The sequence below is a fragment of the Anolis carolinensis genome, chromosome 3, assembly GCF_035594765.1.
Source record: "Anolis carolinensis isolate JA03-04 chromosome 3, rAnoCar3.1.pri, whole genome shotgun sequence".
Lineage (NCBI taxonomy): Eukaryota > Metazoa > Chordata > Lepidosauria > Squamata > Dactyloidae > Anolis > Anolis carolinensis.
This window is the reverse complement of record NC_085843.1, coordinates 220054933-220072582: the sequence shown is the minus strand read 5'-3', so window position 1 is coordinate 220072582 and position 17650 is coordinate 220054933. Positions and strand designations below refer to the sequence as shown.

The 17650-nt window shown below is 37.5% G+C and overlaps 1 protein-coding gene across 5 annotated transcripts in view; it reads left to right on the top strand.

The window, feature by feature from the left end:
• ctnna3 (catenin alpha 3) overlaps window positions 1-17650 on the top strand; it is a 1223202-nt gene that overhangs the window by 241124 nt on the left and 964428 nt on the right. The window lies entirely within an intron of this gene.

Below are 17650 nucleotides of genomic sequence, written 5' to 3'. Positions count from 1 at the left end.
TGAAAATAGTAACATTGGCACCTCAGTGGATTATAAATGCAATTGCAGCAAAACCTAAAGATAAGAGTTTACATATAGCGCCCAGAAAATTGATGGAATCAAAAATTGACCAGCTGTTGTTGGCGCTTGAGTCCATGCAGTCATTGCAAATGCATGTCAAAACATCTATAAATATTTTAGTGGCAGAAGTGACTCAAATACAAAAAGAAATGTTGGAAATGGTCAATTGCTTTGTAATGACAGAAACCAGAAAGGGAGGGGATCTACAGGCGAGCTGTGATTTTGTTCAACTGATTGTTCAACAATTATAATTTAAAGGATGTACTGAGAATAATAAAAGGGGATGAGAAGCATATTATTTAGCAGTGTATAAGATATTCCCCAGAATTGATTATATATTCGAATCATCATTCCTAGCAAAATATGTTAACCAAGTCACAGTAAATTTAAATTCTGTAAGTGATCACTGGGATGTGAATATGATATTGGAATATCAAATTGACTATCAGTCTCTGAAAAGAATGTGGATGGATATAAATATCATTAACAAAAAGAGAATATTCTTAGAGAATGGGCAGAAATTTGGGTGACAAATGTAAGGACACCCCCTTCATACAAGGTGCTCTGAGATGTAATGAAAGCAATTTTGAGAGGATTGTTTAGGAAATATTCAGGTATACTGAAGAAACAAGAAAGGGAACATGAGAACCAACTGATAGGGGAAATAAAAAAAACTTGAATCAAGGTATTTGTTAACAAAGGATCTGAAAAATATAAATAATATCTCCAGATTAAAGAAAGAGTTGGAAGTTAGGGATATAGAAAAGGTTAAAAAGATATGATGTAAACAAACAGATATTATTTCAAATATAACAATAAATGATCAAAACTGCTGGAAAAAATAGAACAGATGAAGAGAGAAAGAAGGCAGCTTGGAAGTATTAAGGATAGCAATGGCATCTTATCCCGTGGTAGATAAAATTTAAACGATACAGGATTTCTATTGTAATATGTATAGAGAAAAAGAAGTGGATATAGCCGAGCTGTATAAATAACTGGATCAAAATTTAGATAAGAAGTTAAGTGAGACACACAGTAAGGAAATGGAGAAATCTATATCGCAAGAGAAATCGCCGAGTGAAGATGGAATTCCAGCTGAAACGTACAAAACCTATACAAAATTCCTATTACCCATGTTACAGAAGTTGTTTAATGAAATACTGAGGGGAAATCCCATACCGAATTCATGGAAATACACCAGAATAATACTAATCCCTAAACCAGGGAAAAATAAATTATTATTCGACTCTTATTGTCCTGTTTTTCTAATTAACCAAGATGCCAACATTTTCTTGGCAATTTTGGCAAATAGATTGAAAATTTTTGCTGAGGATTATAATAATCCAGATCAATGTGAGTTTGTTAAGGGAAGGCAAATGTTTGACTTGGTCCGCAGATTGATAAACAATATAGAAAATGCCAAAAGTGAGAAAACTTAGGTAGACATTATTGTGTTGGATATATATAAAGCCTTCAACTCAGTGGGTTGGAGAATATTGAAATCCCTAATAAAGAAATACATTTTTGGAGAGTGTTTTCAACATATAGTAGAACAAATATGCTCAGAAATAGGGCTGAAGTCATAATTAATAATTTGAGTACTGAACCTTTTAGTATAAAGCAAAGAGAAAAGCAGGGTTGCTCTCTTTTTTAGATTAGTTATGTAATTATTAGCCTCTGCGATCAGGAAAGATAAGGAGATTCAAGCAATGGGTGTTGACAATAAAAATCAAAATCGGCTTATTTGCGAATGATAGCTTCTGACAGTCAGGAATCCAGGTAAGTCACTAGAACGGATAAAAACAGTTTAAAACAGTTTGGAATAATAACAGGTATAATAATTAATTGGACAAAAACAGAGGGAAAGGATAAAGCAAAATTAATGGACCCATTTAAGGTTAGGATTAGAAGCAATATTAACTACTTGGGAGTTAAGTACTGTTAATTACTCAGAGTTAAAAAAATAAAATTTTGAAAGATGATTTAGGGAAATCCAAGAAAGATCACTGGAACATAAAATACTAAATCTCTCATGGTTTGGCAGAATAGTCATTTTTAAAAAGGAAAATATTATCTAAATTTAACTTTTTTTGTAATATGTTACCCATTAAACTACCAGATGCTGATCTTAAAGAATGGCAGAAAATAGTCAATGAATTTTGTAATGGAACTCGAAGATCTAGGCTACAGAGAGCCTTATGGTACATTCCTCAGAAACTTGGGGGATTAGAAATACTAGAAGTAAAAACCTACCATCAGATTCACATAATGAAGGCTGCTAACAGAACCTAAACTAATCTGGCAGGAACGTGAAGGCAAATGTTGGCAAAGAGATTATAGGGAAATGTTTTTCCTGGCAAAGTAATTAAGGGGTGTAAAAATAACCTGGTTAAAGATGTTATGGAGATATGGGCTAAGTTAAAAAACAAGATATTTCCCCTAACACCATAGTTTTACTGGAAATTTTCCCAGAAGACCTAAGAGTTAAAGTTAAGATATTGGCAAAATTCAATGCCTAACATACATGTAAAACCTAATCATAAAATCTAAACAAGAAATTTATTATTTGCCATATTTATATCCAGACTTTCTCTACCCTGAGGGGGACTTAAGGTGGCTTACAAATGGCACTTGTACAGTGCCTTAGGCATAAAAACACAAACATAAAGTAAAATATATTAAAATTGATACAGACATAAAAACATAATTAAAATACAATCCAATATTAAGACACGTCATCCAAAGACAAGGTCTAAGGAGGTGGGATCGAGAGCAGGGCGATCTTAAACTCTGAGGCAGTTCATAGGGGGAGATATGTTCAGACAGGTAGACTGGGCTGGAACCGTTTAGAGCTTTATAGGCTAAAGCCAGCCCTTTAAATTGTGCTCATAGTAGACTGGCAGCCAGTGGAGCTGACACAATTGGGGGGGAGGATGCTCCCTGTATGCCACTCTGGTGAGCAGTCTGGCTGCCGCTAGTTGGACTGACTGGAGCTTCCAAACAGTCTTCAAAGGCAACCCCACATATAGCGCATTGCAGTAATACAGGATGTAACCAGAGCATGGACCTCCGTGGCCAAGTCAGACTTCCCAAGGTACAGGCACAACTGGTACAAGCGCAACAAGAAATATATAACTATGCATCAAAATCAATAAGACCATTAAACATAAGATGTAAACAACACTTAGACATGAAAACATAGAATTAAAAACACCTAATATAAACATTAAAATCACATTGATCCAAATGGTAGACCGGGGCCATTCCAATTGTCAATTGCACATACAGTAAGGTAAAGGTTTCCCCTGACGTTAAGTCCAGTCATGTCTGACTCTGGGGGTTGGTGCTCATCTCCATTTCTAAGCCGAAGAGCCGGCGTTGTCCGTAGACACCTCCAAGGTCATGTGGCCGGCTAGAGTTTAGCTTATCCAACGTTTTGCTGCTACATTTATGTTGGATAAGTGAGACTCTACTGTATTCACTATTTATTTCCTGCACTAAATTACTTTACTGTCCAAAATCTTGGTTCCACAACCACATCTTTGTTTTATTCCTGAAGGCCAAGAGGGAGGGAGCTGATCTAATTTCACTGGGGAAGGAGTTTTTGACTGGAAAAGGGTTCTAAAGTTTTGTTTTGTTTTTTCGTGTCAGGAGCGACTTGAGAAACTGCAAGTCGCTTCTGGTGTGAGAGAATTGGCCGTCTGTAAGGACATTGCCCAGGAGACACCCGGAAAAAAAAGTAAAATTAAAAGAAAACATGTATAAAGTTATATAAAGGTGGTATACCACACCGGATACATTATATCAGATAGATAAGAAGCAAAGTAACTATTGCTGGAGATGTGGTAGGTACAAAGGGACATATTTTCATTTATGGTGGGAATGCCCCCTGCTGAAGAGTTTTTGGAACAATATATTTAAGGAAATAGGTAACATTATCAGATTAAACATCACCCTGATGCTAGGTTAACATTGCTAAAGCATGCCACAAAGTTGAATTTAGAAATGAAAAAGAAAAAAATTGGTTATTATTTTACTCACCGCTGTGAGACTTTTCAAGGAATTGGAAGATAGTTACCAATCACACACTGGAAGCATGATATGGGGAGGTATGGGATGTAACCTTAAATCAGTGGTTTTCAACCTGTGGGACCCCAGATGTTTTGGCCTTTAACTTCCAAAAGTCCTAACAGCTGGTAAACTGGCAGGGATTTTTGAGAGTTGTAGGCCAAAACACCTGGGGACCCACAGATTGAGAATCACTGCCTTAAATGATAAACTATCAATGGGAATGAGGGTGTTTATGGGGAAATTAAAAGATCAGAATTTGGCTCATATTGGCTGGCTTTCATTAAATATATTTTAGAGAGGTGGCGCAGTGTGTTAAAGCGCTGAGCTGCTGAACTTGCAGACCAAAAGGTCGCAGGTTCGAATCCAGGGAGCGGAACAAGCACCTGTGGTTAGCCCCAGCTTCTGCCAACCTAGCAGTTCGAAAACATGCAAATGTGAGTAGATCAATAGGTACCGTTCGGGCGGGAAGGTAATGGCGCTCCATGCAGTCATGCCGGCCCCATGACCTGAAGGTGTCTATGGACAACGCCAGCTCTTTGGCTTAGAAATGGAGATGAGCACCAACCCCCAGAGTCGAACATGAGTGGACTTAACGTCAGGGGAAACCTTTACCTTTACCTAAGGGAAAACAATACTATCCTTTTCACACTGTATATTAATTATTTAATAAAATTATTTTCAAAAAGAAAATAAATAATTTCAAAAAGAAAGAAGAAGGATCTGATGTCTTAAGGGTATTTAGTAGGGTTGTGCAATTTGGGTAAACCACAATCCATTTTGGTTTTCTGGATTTCAGTGGGGGCTTCCTAGGCTCCCCTTCTTATAATTGTAGGCATCTTTTGTCCTGCATAACTTGCCGGCGGCCACTACCTTGACTGCTGCTCTTGCTCTTGCGGGTGATGGCGACGCGGTGCGCCAGTGGGAGGAGCGCACGCCTCCGCCCTGAGTGCCCCTCAGCAACACGTAGCATGGCGGAGAGGCTGTCCTGCCCCACAGAACATGAGAAGGAGGGCTGAGCCTGGCCATAGCTAGCAAGAGGGGAGTCAGTCCCCTCTCTCTTCCAGGTCCTTTTTGCGGAAGGCACCTCTTTTGCCTAAGTCCTGATGGGAGCTTCCCTCGGCAGAGACGGTTTTCTCTCTGTTAGGCACATTCAGAGTAGATTGTTTGTCCTTATATCTTTAATTAAGAACTGGATTAAAAGCACTAGAGTTAAGATACCACTCTTTCTGCGATCCTTCCCCTTTTGTCTTTCAAGGAGACCCGGATTTAAGGCAAGGGCTTAAGAAACTTCCCTTCCTGGGATCCTTTCCTTTCTAGCTCCTATTCCCCTCCCCACACTCCACATGTAGCTGAAAAATACAGAAAGCAGCCGTTTTTTGGCAGCCACTGTTTTGTTGCAGCTAGAAAAAAAAAATGGTGGCAGAGCCCATACTGTTATAGGTGTCTGAACCAGCTGAACCAGCCAGACCAGCTGAAGACCTTTTTTGAAAATGAATCTATGCACAAGCATAGTATTTAAGCCCTAACACTGGATACAATCTGGAAACATCTTTGATTTTAAAGGCAGATTAATTGTACTGTTTATCATGGAACCAGGAAGATAGTGCTTTATTTTTATTGAAAGGTTTCTATGAAATATCTACATCCAGCAGCAAAACTATATCTTTTTATAGTATTTTCAGCATGATAGGTGAAGCTTGACTGGTAGATCTAGACTGTAATTTGATGAAACGTACATCCTCAGCTTCATAAATTTGGCAGAAATGCTTATCTAGGTAACTGCTTTTGAGTCATCTATGTCTTCATTGTAATATCCTGTCATTTCAAGGTTGTTAAATGTGGCTGGTTGTAAACAGAATCAACAGAATACAGTACCTATGTAATCATATGTCCTTCTTGCTTGTACATTTAGTATAAATTATATGTTTATTGGCTGTGTTGCAAGCTATTTGTTGAGATAGTTCATTTATATGGGCTTTGCTGTAACAGCATTCAATACTATGTCCAGGTAACCTTGTCTGAAAACTGTCTCCTGTTCTAAACTGCTGTGGCCTGGAAAAATTATCAGTACAAAGCTTTTCTTCTAGAAGTCAGGGGTATATTTGCACCTGAATTGGATTTGGGCATTTAGTACAGATAGAAAATACAAATAATTTTAAAATAATTTTATATCAATCCTTATGAACTCTTCAAATAGCCATTTAAGAAAAGTGGTTCCTGAGACTTCTGGGTGAGCGCAATGGCGACAGACACGACTCATCGGAGCTCCCGATGAGCCTCTTGTAGCCGCGTCTAGATTGAGCCCAGTGCTCGCCCCCTCACCGTGGATCGATACGGGAGGGGAGGCAAAGTCCAGAAGTCACCCGATGGCCCCAAAAACTGTCCGTCCCTCAAGGACGGAGGGTTGAGTGGGTCCGGGAGCTCGGACATAGCAAGACCCGGCACGAGAAAGCGTGGACCCATCCACTGCACAAGCTGTTTGCCGTGCTCATCACAAAGAAAGAAAGTTGAAGATACCAAGCTCCGGAGCTGGGGGCCCGGACCTGGGAAATGTGAGTTTCCAAAGGAATCTATTTTGGCTCTTCATCTCCCAATCTCTGAGAATGACAATAGGTAATTTAAAGAATTAGAAGAAGCAAGGAGATTTTTTCACCTGCTTCTTAAGCCACACAGGAATAGTACACAAAATATTTGTAATTGTAATTGGCAACCGGGGGTGCTTTTTATAGCCCATCATACAACTTATCACAGAAATTTAATTGGATAGCTTAAACACGGAGCCCATATAGTCTTGCGGAGAAGATAGGATAATGAAAGGAATGGGGTTTTGAAAAAAAAAGGGGGGGAGTAGAAGGAGTAGGGGGTTAATGAGAAGGTGGAGTATACATTTAAACATTTAAACATAACCTCCCTTTATAGTGAAGCAAAGGAGCCTAGAACCGGTGAAGGTTTGAAGGCTTGAAAGTACACTTGCCATTAGGAGTGAACGCGTGGTGAGCAGAAGAATACAGTTGTCCTTGAAAGTTGGTTTGTTGTGTCTAGGACGAGCTCCTGATAAGAAGGCAAAAACCCGCGAGAACTGGGGAGTTGTCCGCAGTTTGAAGGGGTATCGCTATAAAAACCCGGAAGGAAGCCGGGGGGAGCGTAAAGAGCGACACACACCAACGAGCTCACGAGCTCATGAGCCCACGAGGCTAGAGAAAGAGCGCCACCTAGCGTCAAACAGCGCAATAAGAATATATCCCAGGTTTTGGCAGCAACTTACAGAAGAGTGGGAGGAAGACGGGAGTAACCCCCTGGCTACAAGAAACCTGCCAAGGAAAGAAACTTAAGAATAAAGACCGGAAAAGAAGTAAGAAATTAAGAAATAGAAGTTCCCAAATCCATTGTTGAGTGAACAGTAAGAAAGGGCAGATTAGGAATAGCTCCTCGGGGTTAAAGATCCCTTTAAGATTGCCCAAAGACTGCTTTTATCTATCTATTTACTTATACTTGGGTTTTCTCCCCGGGGGATCCAAAGTAATCTTGCACAAGACTGCAAAGGGACAAAGCAAAATATCTAGGCCAGCTACCCTAAAATAAACCTTGAGAGAAATTAAATATACTAAAGATAAGTGGAACAAATTGGAATTGTTCCACCAACCAAACTAGCTGTATTAAGTATATCAACTGTATAGGTAATCTAGGGAATACACTCAAAACATAGATATTTTTGTCTTTTGGGGTTTTTTTGTATTTCTTTTGTTTGTTTTGTTTTTCTTTCCTTCCCCTTTCCCTTTGTGGTATAAAGACATAATAAGCCAGAAATAGGGGTATAGTGTGGGAATATAATAAAGTCTATTATATAAATAGTGACAGTCTATGAACTAACTGTATCTCTGTCTGCGGATAACCTATAAAAAAGGTGTTTTATCTGGAAATTAAGCAATCAACATAATGGCAACACCAAAAAGAAGAATGGATAAGGACTGGAGAGACCCAAAAGCCACACCAAGGAGAAACTCTATCCCTGCGATGGAAGAAATAAGCCTGCGGGATCTTCTTAAAGAGATCCAGAATATTTCCGGGAAGCAAGATACGATCCAAAAAGAGGTACAAGCTATCGCTATAAAACAGGATATTCAACACAAACAATTGCAGGAGGAAATAACTGAATTTAAAAGAGAATTAAGAGAAGAGGTGGGATTCCTGAAAGGAGTAATCCAAAAAAATTCTAATGACATCCAAGAGTTGAGAACGGAGAATGCAAAGGCGGAGAAAATAAATAGCAAACTACAAAGGAAGGTGGAATCTATAGAAGCGAAAAATACAAAGTTAGAGAAAATGCAAGAAAGGTTGGAAGCAAACGAATCAGAATATCAATTAAGATTTCGTAATATCCAGGAAGAACCGAAAGAAAATATTAAACAGATTATCATACAGCTGACTGCAAAAATCATGAAATGCTCCGAGAAAGAGGCAGATACACAAATTGATAAAGTATTTCGAATTCATACTAACTTTGCAAAAAAGAATAAAGTATCCAGAGATGTGATAGTACATTTTGTTAAAAGAAGCTACAGAAATGACGTCCTACAAAACAACAGAACAAAAACTCTAACTTATAAAGACAAGAAAGTAGTAATCCTTAAGGAGTTTCCACAAGCAATTCTGAACAGACGCCGGAAATACTTTTTCTTGACGGATGAGCTAAAAAGACTGCAAAGAAGGTTTCGATGGGAGAAGTATGAAGGCATTATGCTGACATACATGGAGGAGAAGACCTGGATTACAACAGAAGAAAAGGCAGACGAGTTTTACAGAAGATTAAAGAGAGACCTAGCTCAGAAACAAACATTGCCATCGACAGAGAAGGAGAAAAATCCTAAGAGTTCAAAAAAAAGAAGATATGATTCGCCTAAAGAAGGATTAGATCTTGCGATCCGGTCTCTTAAGGTAGATGACCAGGAGGAACCAGCGGACAATGAGGAGGAAGAAGAGGAAGAAACCCTAAATGAGTGATTTTAAACAATTAATAAAAATCTTTTCAAACAATATTAATGGACTGAATGTCCGTAATAAAAGAAAGAGAGTGTACAACTACTTGAGAAATAATAAATTTAACATCATTGCTTTGCAAGAAGTACATATAGCCCAAAGACATGCCAAATATCTAATAAATAAAAGGTTAGGTAAAGAATACTTCTCCCTTGATAAAAAAAAAGAAAAAGGGGGTAGTCTTATATATCGATGACAAACTCGACTCTAAATTTGAATTTAAAGACCAGGAAGGAAGAATAATTGCGATAAAGATCAATATAGGAGGAGAAATAATTCTAATTTGTAACATCTATGTTCCGAATGGACCTAAAAGGAAATTTGTGAAATTTCTTAGACAATGTATTGACCAGAGCAATTTTGACCATATGATCTTAATGGGGGATTTTAATGGTATATTAGATAAAAATTTAGATAAATCAAATTTAAAAAAAGAAGGCAAGCAACTTACTCCCACAAAATTTTTTATCATTAAAAAAGGAATATGACCTACAGGATGTGTGGCGAACGAGAAATCTAAAACAAAAAGACTTCACTCATTATTCAAATAGGTATAAATCCTGGTCAAGGATCGACATGATCTGGGCATCTACAATATTGACCACAAAAACTAGTGAACTAAAGATCATGTCCAGGGATTTGTCAGATCATAGCCCATTAATTATGGAAATTAATTATAGAAAAACCATTCAAAAATGGAGATTAAACGATAATTTGATCAAAAAAGAACAGGATATTGGTAAACTTAAAGAAATGACTAAGGATTACTTTAAACTCAATGACTTACCAGAAACCACACCAGGAATTATTTGGGACGCATATAAAGCAGTCACCAGAGGCTTCTTTATTAAACAAAAAGCAATAATAAATAAAATTAAAAATCAAAAATTAAAAGAACTACAAATAGAAATAGATGGAAAAGAAAAAGAATTAAAAGCTAACCCAGAAAACAAGAAAATAATAAAACAACTAGAGATACTAAAAAACCAAAAGAGAAATTGGGAATTAGAAAAAATAGCCAACCAGCTAAAATGGACTAAACAGTATAGATATGAAAATGCCAATAAGCCAGGGAAATGGTTGTCAAGATTAATAAGGAAAAAAAGGGACGCACAACAAATAGCAAAAATTAGAACACAAGAGAGGGAAATTTATACAGATAATGAGATAAAAGAGGAATTTAAGAAATTCTACAAAAATCTCTATGAAAAAGATCAAATTAGTCAAGTGGAAATAGTGGAATACCTGTGTCAGCAAAAACTACAGAAGATCACAGATGAACAAAGACTGAACTTAAATAAGGAGATAGAATTTGAAGAAATAAAAAAGGCAATAAAAGACCTAGATGCAAACAAAGCTCCAGGTCCTGATGGATTCATATCAGGTTTTTATAAAATTGAACAGGAAGAGGTATTACAGTTCTTAAAAAAATAATGAATCTGGCTTTAACAGAGAGGATTATACCGGAATCCTGGAAAGAAGCAGAAATTATAATGATACATAAGGAGGGCAAAGACCCAAGTGATGTGAGAAATTATCGCCCAATTTCATTATTAAATACAGACTATAAAATTTTCACAAAGATTTTAGCTAACAGATTAACGGAATTCTTACAAATGTGGATTGGCGAAGACCAAGCTGGGTTCTTACCAAATCGAGGCACAAAAGAGAATGTTAGAATTATAGTGGACGCAATCGAATATTATGATCAGAATTGCCAAATAGAGGTGGGATTTCTCTCGCTGGACGCGGAGAAAGCCTTTGATAAACTTAATTGGGACTTCGTAAAATTATTGTTAAAAGAATTAGACTTTGGTACCCAATTTATAAATGGAATTCAAGCAATCTACAACCAACAAAAAGCAAAATTAAGGATTAATGGCCAAATAACAGAGGAATTTGAAATAAAAAAGGGCACGAGACAAGGTTGCCCCTTATCTCCACTGATTTTCATTTTAGCTTTAGAAATCTTACTAAGGTCAATTAGGAAGGACAAAAACTTGAAAGGCATTAAATTGGACAAGCAGGAGATTAAAATCCGAGCCTTTGCGGACGACATAATATGTATTGTAGAAAATCCCAAAAGTAAAATTAAAGATTGGCTATATAAAATCGAAGAATTTGGAAAACTAGCCGGAGTTCGAATTAATAAAGACAAAACGGTGATCCTAACAAAGAATATCTCACTAGAAGACCAAGTAACCCTAAAAAAGATCTCAGGGTTAGAAATAGTAAAAAAAATTAAATATCTAGGCATTTGGGTGGGAAAAAAAAACCAATTGTTGGAGCTAAATTACGGGGCCAAGTGGAAGGAAATAAAGAAAGATTTAGAAAATTGGGAAAGCCTAAATATGTCCTTATTGGGGAGAATAGCGACTGTTAAAATGAGCATCCTTCCCAAATTACTTTATTTATTTCGGAATATACCCATTATTAGGAATATGAAGATAATTAAAGGCTGGAACAAAGACATAAGTAAATTTATATGGAATAATAAAAAACCCAGAATTAAATTGGCAACAATGATCACTCCAAAATTAAAAGGTAGATTCGGCCTCCCAGATTTTAAATTATACCACGATGCATGTGCATTAGACTGGATTCGGGACTGGATAAAATTGGAGAAAGTCAAAATACTAACCCTAGAAGGGTTTGACCTGAGGAGAGGTTGGCATGGCTATTTGTGGTGTGACAAATTCAAAATTGAAAAAAACTTCGGAAACCATTTCATTAGATCATCCCTAATTAAAGTATGGTTAAAATATAAAAGATATTTTTATGAAAAAACCCCACTCTGGTTTTCACCATTAGAAGCGCATCAGAGAAGGCTTTTAGGTTGGAACAAATGGCCCACATATAGGGAGATTCTAAAGAAACCCTACACAATGGAAGGGACCTCTCAAATCAAGGAATTAAAGGAAATTCAAAAAGAATACAAGAATGTATCTTGGTTCCAGTATTTACAGATTAAAGAAAGCTATAAGAAGGATAAAGAAGTGGGTTTTAGTATAAATAATGGTTTTTGGGACAATCTACTTCAAAAAAATAGGAAAATTATAACAATATTATATAATAAATTACTGGATTGGACAACAGAACAAGAAGTGGTTAAAGAGTCCATGCTAAAATGGTCAAGGGATGTAGGCAGACCGATTTTAATGTGTGAATGGGAAGAAATTTGGGGGAAAAAAATTAAATACTGTCTAGCAACTGACCTTAAGGAAAATTGGTTAAAAACAATCCATAGGTGGTACTTAACACCGAAAAAAATGGGCCTAATGTTTAAAAATGCAGACAACAAGTGTTGGAGATGTAGGGAACAGGTAGGTTCATACCACCATATGTGGTGGAGTTGCAAGAACATTAGAAAGTTTTGGAAAGTAATTAATATTGAATGTGGGAAAATCTTAAAAAATAAATTGGAATGCAAACCGGACATTTATCTATTAGGTTTATATCCCAAACAGGATAATGAAGGGAAAGGAAAAAAGGAGAACAGAGAGAACATGGAAAAAATCTTTACTTTCCTAATTACCGCAGCAAGATTAGTAATAGCAAGACAGTGGAAAGGAATAACCATCCCAACTAAAGAAATGTGGCTAGAAAAAGTAGTAGAGATAAAGAATATGGACAAATTGACTTTTATGATCAAAAAGAACACCAGACGCGCCATGAAAGAAACGGACTGGTCGAGCTTTGAAATGTATTTGCAAGAAGAACTAAGAAGATGAATTAAACAAATGGAAATAATAGGAAGATGGAAGAGTGGAAGTCTACACACCCCCATCCCCTCCCCAGTTAGGTACTTTTTCCTCTCTCTTCCCCCTTTCCCCATTCCCCCCCCCCTGTGTTCCCCAGATCCTCCCTTTGTATTTACTACTTTATAGTTGTAGATACAGCTAGAACCCCCCCTCCCCCTGATATCTAGAGAAAGTAGATACCTCCCCCACCTTATCCAAATTTTACCATACCCATCTATCCCACCACACTTACCTCGTTCTTTCCCTTAGATTCGAATTGTAACAAAACTCAATAAAAATTATATTAAAAAAAGAAAAAAAAAAAGAAAAGTGGTTCCTAAACTTGGACCTCTAAATGTTGTTTTACTGCCACTCCAAGAAACCCTGATCATTGCCTGTGCTGGACAGAGTTCCTTGGAATTGCATACCAACAACATCTGGGCACTAAAGTTTGGGAACTCCTGCTTTATGAAGAATTCAAAATTATTTTTCAGTGTTTCATTTTCTGGCATTCACATTTTACAATATGAGTTACCATTGTTGTTAATGCTCAATATACTTCAGAAGGAAATAGTTTAGGGTTAAGATTTGCCATCATAAGTCACTAAAATGTACGGATTTTTGCCATAGGAGATGCTTCATTCTGTTAAGTGAAAAATCACTTATTTTCATATGGGGATGTGAGTTCTGTGAAGGTCATTTTGATCATTGTCCATGAATATAAAATGGTCCAAGGAGGGGTATTTGTAAGTAGGAAGCTGGGGGGTAGTCAGGGTTCATATTATTAATGAACAGGAATCTCAGAAAGATAGTGCTATTATATCTCCTGAACTTTAAAAGTTGACCACCAACAAAATAAATGTGATCATGAGTGAGGAGAAAGAAATCTGTTACTAAAACACTTCAACAACATTATGTCTGAACCTACACTACCATATAATACAGTTTCAGAATGCAGTTTAACTGCATTGAACTGGATTATATGAGCAAATACTGCCATATAATTCACTTCAATACAGTTATTTTCCATTATGAAACTGCATACAATGGCAGTGTACGAGATCCAATGGCCAACACCCATTTTGGTGCCTCAAATAATAGCCCTATTTCTGGGTATATTTGACCTGCTGATTCCAAAAATGGCACCACTTTCCGCAATCAGCTCTAGTTTTTGAGATATAGAACACATGCCATGTACCATTCTTCACCTGCTCACCCCCCAAAAAACTAAAGCTGATGTGGTCTATTCAGTGCAATGTTCTGAATCAGTGCCCCAAATAACCCCAGGAACAGGCCTAAAAAAAGGAGACACCAAGGAAAAAATGTTTTAATAGGGCTGCGTAATCATACTTTGCATGACAGATTTCTTTGAAATGTGTATTAAACATTTATATAGGAAAGAAAATAAGATGCCACAAAAAATATTAATGGATCTTGAAGTACATGCAAGTATCATTAACCTTAAGGGTATTGTTAGATAGTAATTAAACTGCATTTATGAGAGTTTTTATGGCAGAACATATAAATGACACAGAAAAATCTAGATGGTAATTATTTTGTTTTTCGGAAACAAGAAAAGTCAAAGCCATTCCTTTTTCAGCCCCCTTTTAATGCTGTAGATTGTGTTTAAATATATATTGAAATGCAAAGTGAAATAAGCTATAGGAATTGATTAATGTTCTTTGTGTGATTAGATTAAATTTGAGCTTTTAATCTATGACTTTGTAATTATATATCCCAGGATGTTTTGTGAATGAAGAAGTGCTTGCCATCAGTTTTCCCCCCAGAAATCTTTTAAAATTATGTTGTTTTTCTACTTACATAGTAGAGTGTGTTCTGCAAAGTTAGCCAACATTTTCCTCCTTAATTTTCAGGTTATTTCATTTTTTCTGTTTCCTTTTTGTTCTCTCATTTCATTCAGTTTTCACTGTACATTTCGTACTTGGAGACCACAGCATGTGGTGCTGTGGTGCTCTGCTTCCTAAGCGTGTGAAAACAGATCCTAACTCTACTTTATCAGATGCATGGAGTGAAGTGTCTAGGGACAATCATTTATACCTATCATTTATACAATCATTTATGAATGAACAGGTTGTGGGTGAGAATAGCAATAGAAATGAAGGTGAATTGACATGTTCTGCTTTAACATGTTGTTGGCCCACCAAAGATTTCCAGGAAATTAAGATACAATTGTAGCTAATGGATGGTAAACATGGTTCCAGTTCCTAGCACATTAGGAAAAAGACATATCAGCACCCCACATATCTATCTATGCCAAAATATGTATGCATGTTTTGTCAGGATTTGTAAGTTACACAGCATTTCTTTAAATGGTAACAGGACCAGCGTCCCAGGTTTAACCACAGGTGTCATTGTAATTGGGGTGTGGTGGGTAGTCCTGAGACTATAGTGCAGTGGTTCTCAACTTGTGGGTCCCCAGATGTTTTGGCCTTCAGCTCCCAGAAATCCCAACAGCTGGTAAACTGGTTGAGATTTCTGGGAGTTGTAGGCCAAAACTCCTGGGGGTTGAGACCCACTGCTATAGTATATAGTAGGCTTGAGCAAATTTTTCGTTATTTCGTTAAATTCGTTAAAAATTCGTTTCGTAAGCAATTTTGAATTAATATTGAACCATCTGCTCACTGCCCTTACAAATATTACGAATTTGAATAATAAAAGTACCTTTTTTCGTTTGTTTCTGATGTCTTCGGATGAAGCTGTAGAGGAGAAGCCATGTTGGCATGCCTCTCAGTCAATCAGAGCGGAAGAGGGAGGGAGGGAGAGGCATGGGACATCGATCTGCTAGCATTTAAAAAAAAAAATGTTGCTTCAAAAATCCCCAAAAATCAGTGGATGGGTCAAACATTATGAAACTTGATAGGCAAAGAGTACTTAATTTTTGCTTCCATTCTGGCAAATTTCATCATAATAGCTTTCATAATGCAGGAGAACGAAGCCTCTGAATATTGACCATTAATGAAGCAATTCGCCATAACGAGACAAAAAACTCCATTTCCCAGAAGCCTTAGCAAGCCAATCAAAGTGGAAGGAAGTGGAAGGACAGGGAGGCGTGGCTATCGATCTGCTAACATTTTAAAAAAAATGTTGCTTCAGAAATCCCCAAAAATCAGTGGATGGGTCAAACACTATGAAACTTGATAGGCAAAGAGTACTTAATTTTTGCTTCCATTCTGGCAAATTTCATCATAATAGCTTTCATAATGCAGGAGAACGAAGCCTCTGAATATTGACATTAATGAAGCAATTCGCCATAACGAGAGAAAAAACTCCATTTCCCAGAAGCCTTAGCAAGCCAATCAAAGTGGAAGGAAGTGGAAGGACAGGGAGGCGTGGCTATCGATCTGCTAACATTTTAAAAAAATGTTGCTTCAGAAATCCCCAAAAATCAGTGGATGGGTCAAATACTATGAAACTTGATAGGCAAAGAGTACTTAATTTTTGCTTCCATTCTGGCAAATTTCATCATAATAGCTTTCATAATGCAGGAGAACGAAGCCTCTGAATATTGACCATTAATGAAGCAATTCGCCATAACGAGAGAAAAAACTCCATTTCCCAGAAGCCTTAGCAAGCCAATCAAAGTGGAAGGAAGAAGGACAGGGAGGCGTGGCTATCGATCTGCTAACATTTTAAAAAAATGTTGCTTCAGAAATCCCCAAAAATCAGTGGATGGGTCAAACATTATGAAACTTGATAGGCAAAGAGTACTTAATTTTTGCTTCCATTCTGGCAAATTTCATCATAATAGCTTTCAAAATGCAGGAGAAGGAAGCCTCTGAATATTGACCATTAATGAAGCAATTCGCCATAACGAGAGAAAAAACTCCATTTCCCAGAAGCCTTAGCAAGCCAATCAAAGTGGAAGGAAGAAGGACAGGGAGGCGTGGCTATCGATCTGCTAACATTTTAAAAAAATGTTGCTTCAGAAATCCCCAAAAATCAGTCGATGGGTCAAACACTATGAAACTTGATAGGCAAAGAGTACTTAATTTTTGCTTCCATTCTGGCAAATTTCATCATAATAGCTTTCAAAATGCAGGAGAAGGAAGCCTCTGAATATTGACCATTTATAAAAGCATTGGGCTGAAGCAAACGTTTCTCCAATAGTATTATGCCCGCTTTAAAACTACAATTCCCAGGTGTTCCAGGCCCTCTCTCCTCTTAACATTCTCCACCCCCTTTTGTCCTCGCTTAGAATCAGAGAGTCATTGAACAGTAGAGTTGGAAGAGACCTCTTGGGCCATCCAGTCCAACCCTATTCTGCCAAGAAGCAGGAAATCGCATTCAAAGCACCCCCAACAGATGGCCATCCAGCCTCTGCTTAAAAGCCTCCAAAGAAGGAGCCTCCACCACAGTCCGGGGCAGAGAGTTCCACAGGTGAACAGCTCACAGTGAGGAAGTTCTTCCTAATGTTCAGGTGAAATCTCCTTTCCTGTAGTTTAAAGCCATTGTTCAGTGTCCTAGTCTGCAGGGCAGCAGAAAACAAGCCTCATCCCTCCTCCTTTCAAATATTTAAACATTGCCATCATGTCTCCTCTCAGCCTTCTTTTCTGCAGGCTAAACATGCCCAGTTCTTCAAGCCACTCCTCATAGGGCTTGTTCTCCAGACCCTAGATCATTTTAGTTGCCCTCCTCTGACCATCTTGACCAAACTTTCATACAGTATGTGAATTCTTGGAAGGTATGAGAAGTTTAGAGAGAAGGAGGGAGGAAGAGGTTTG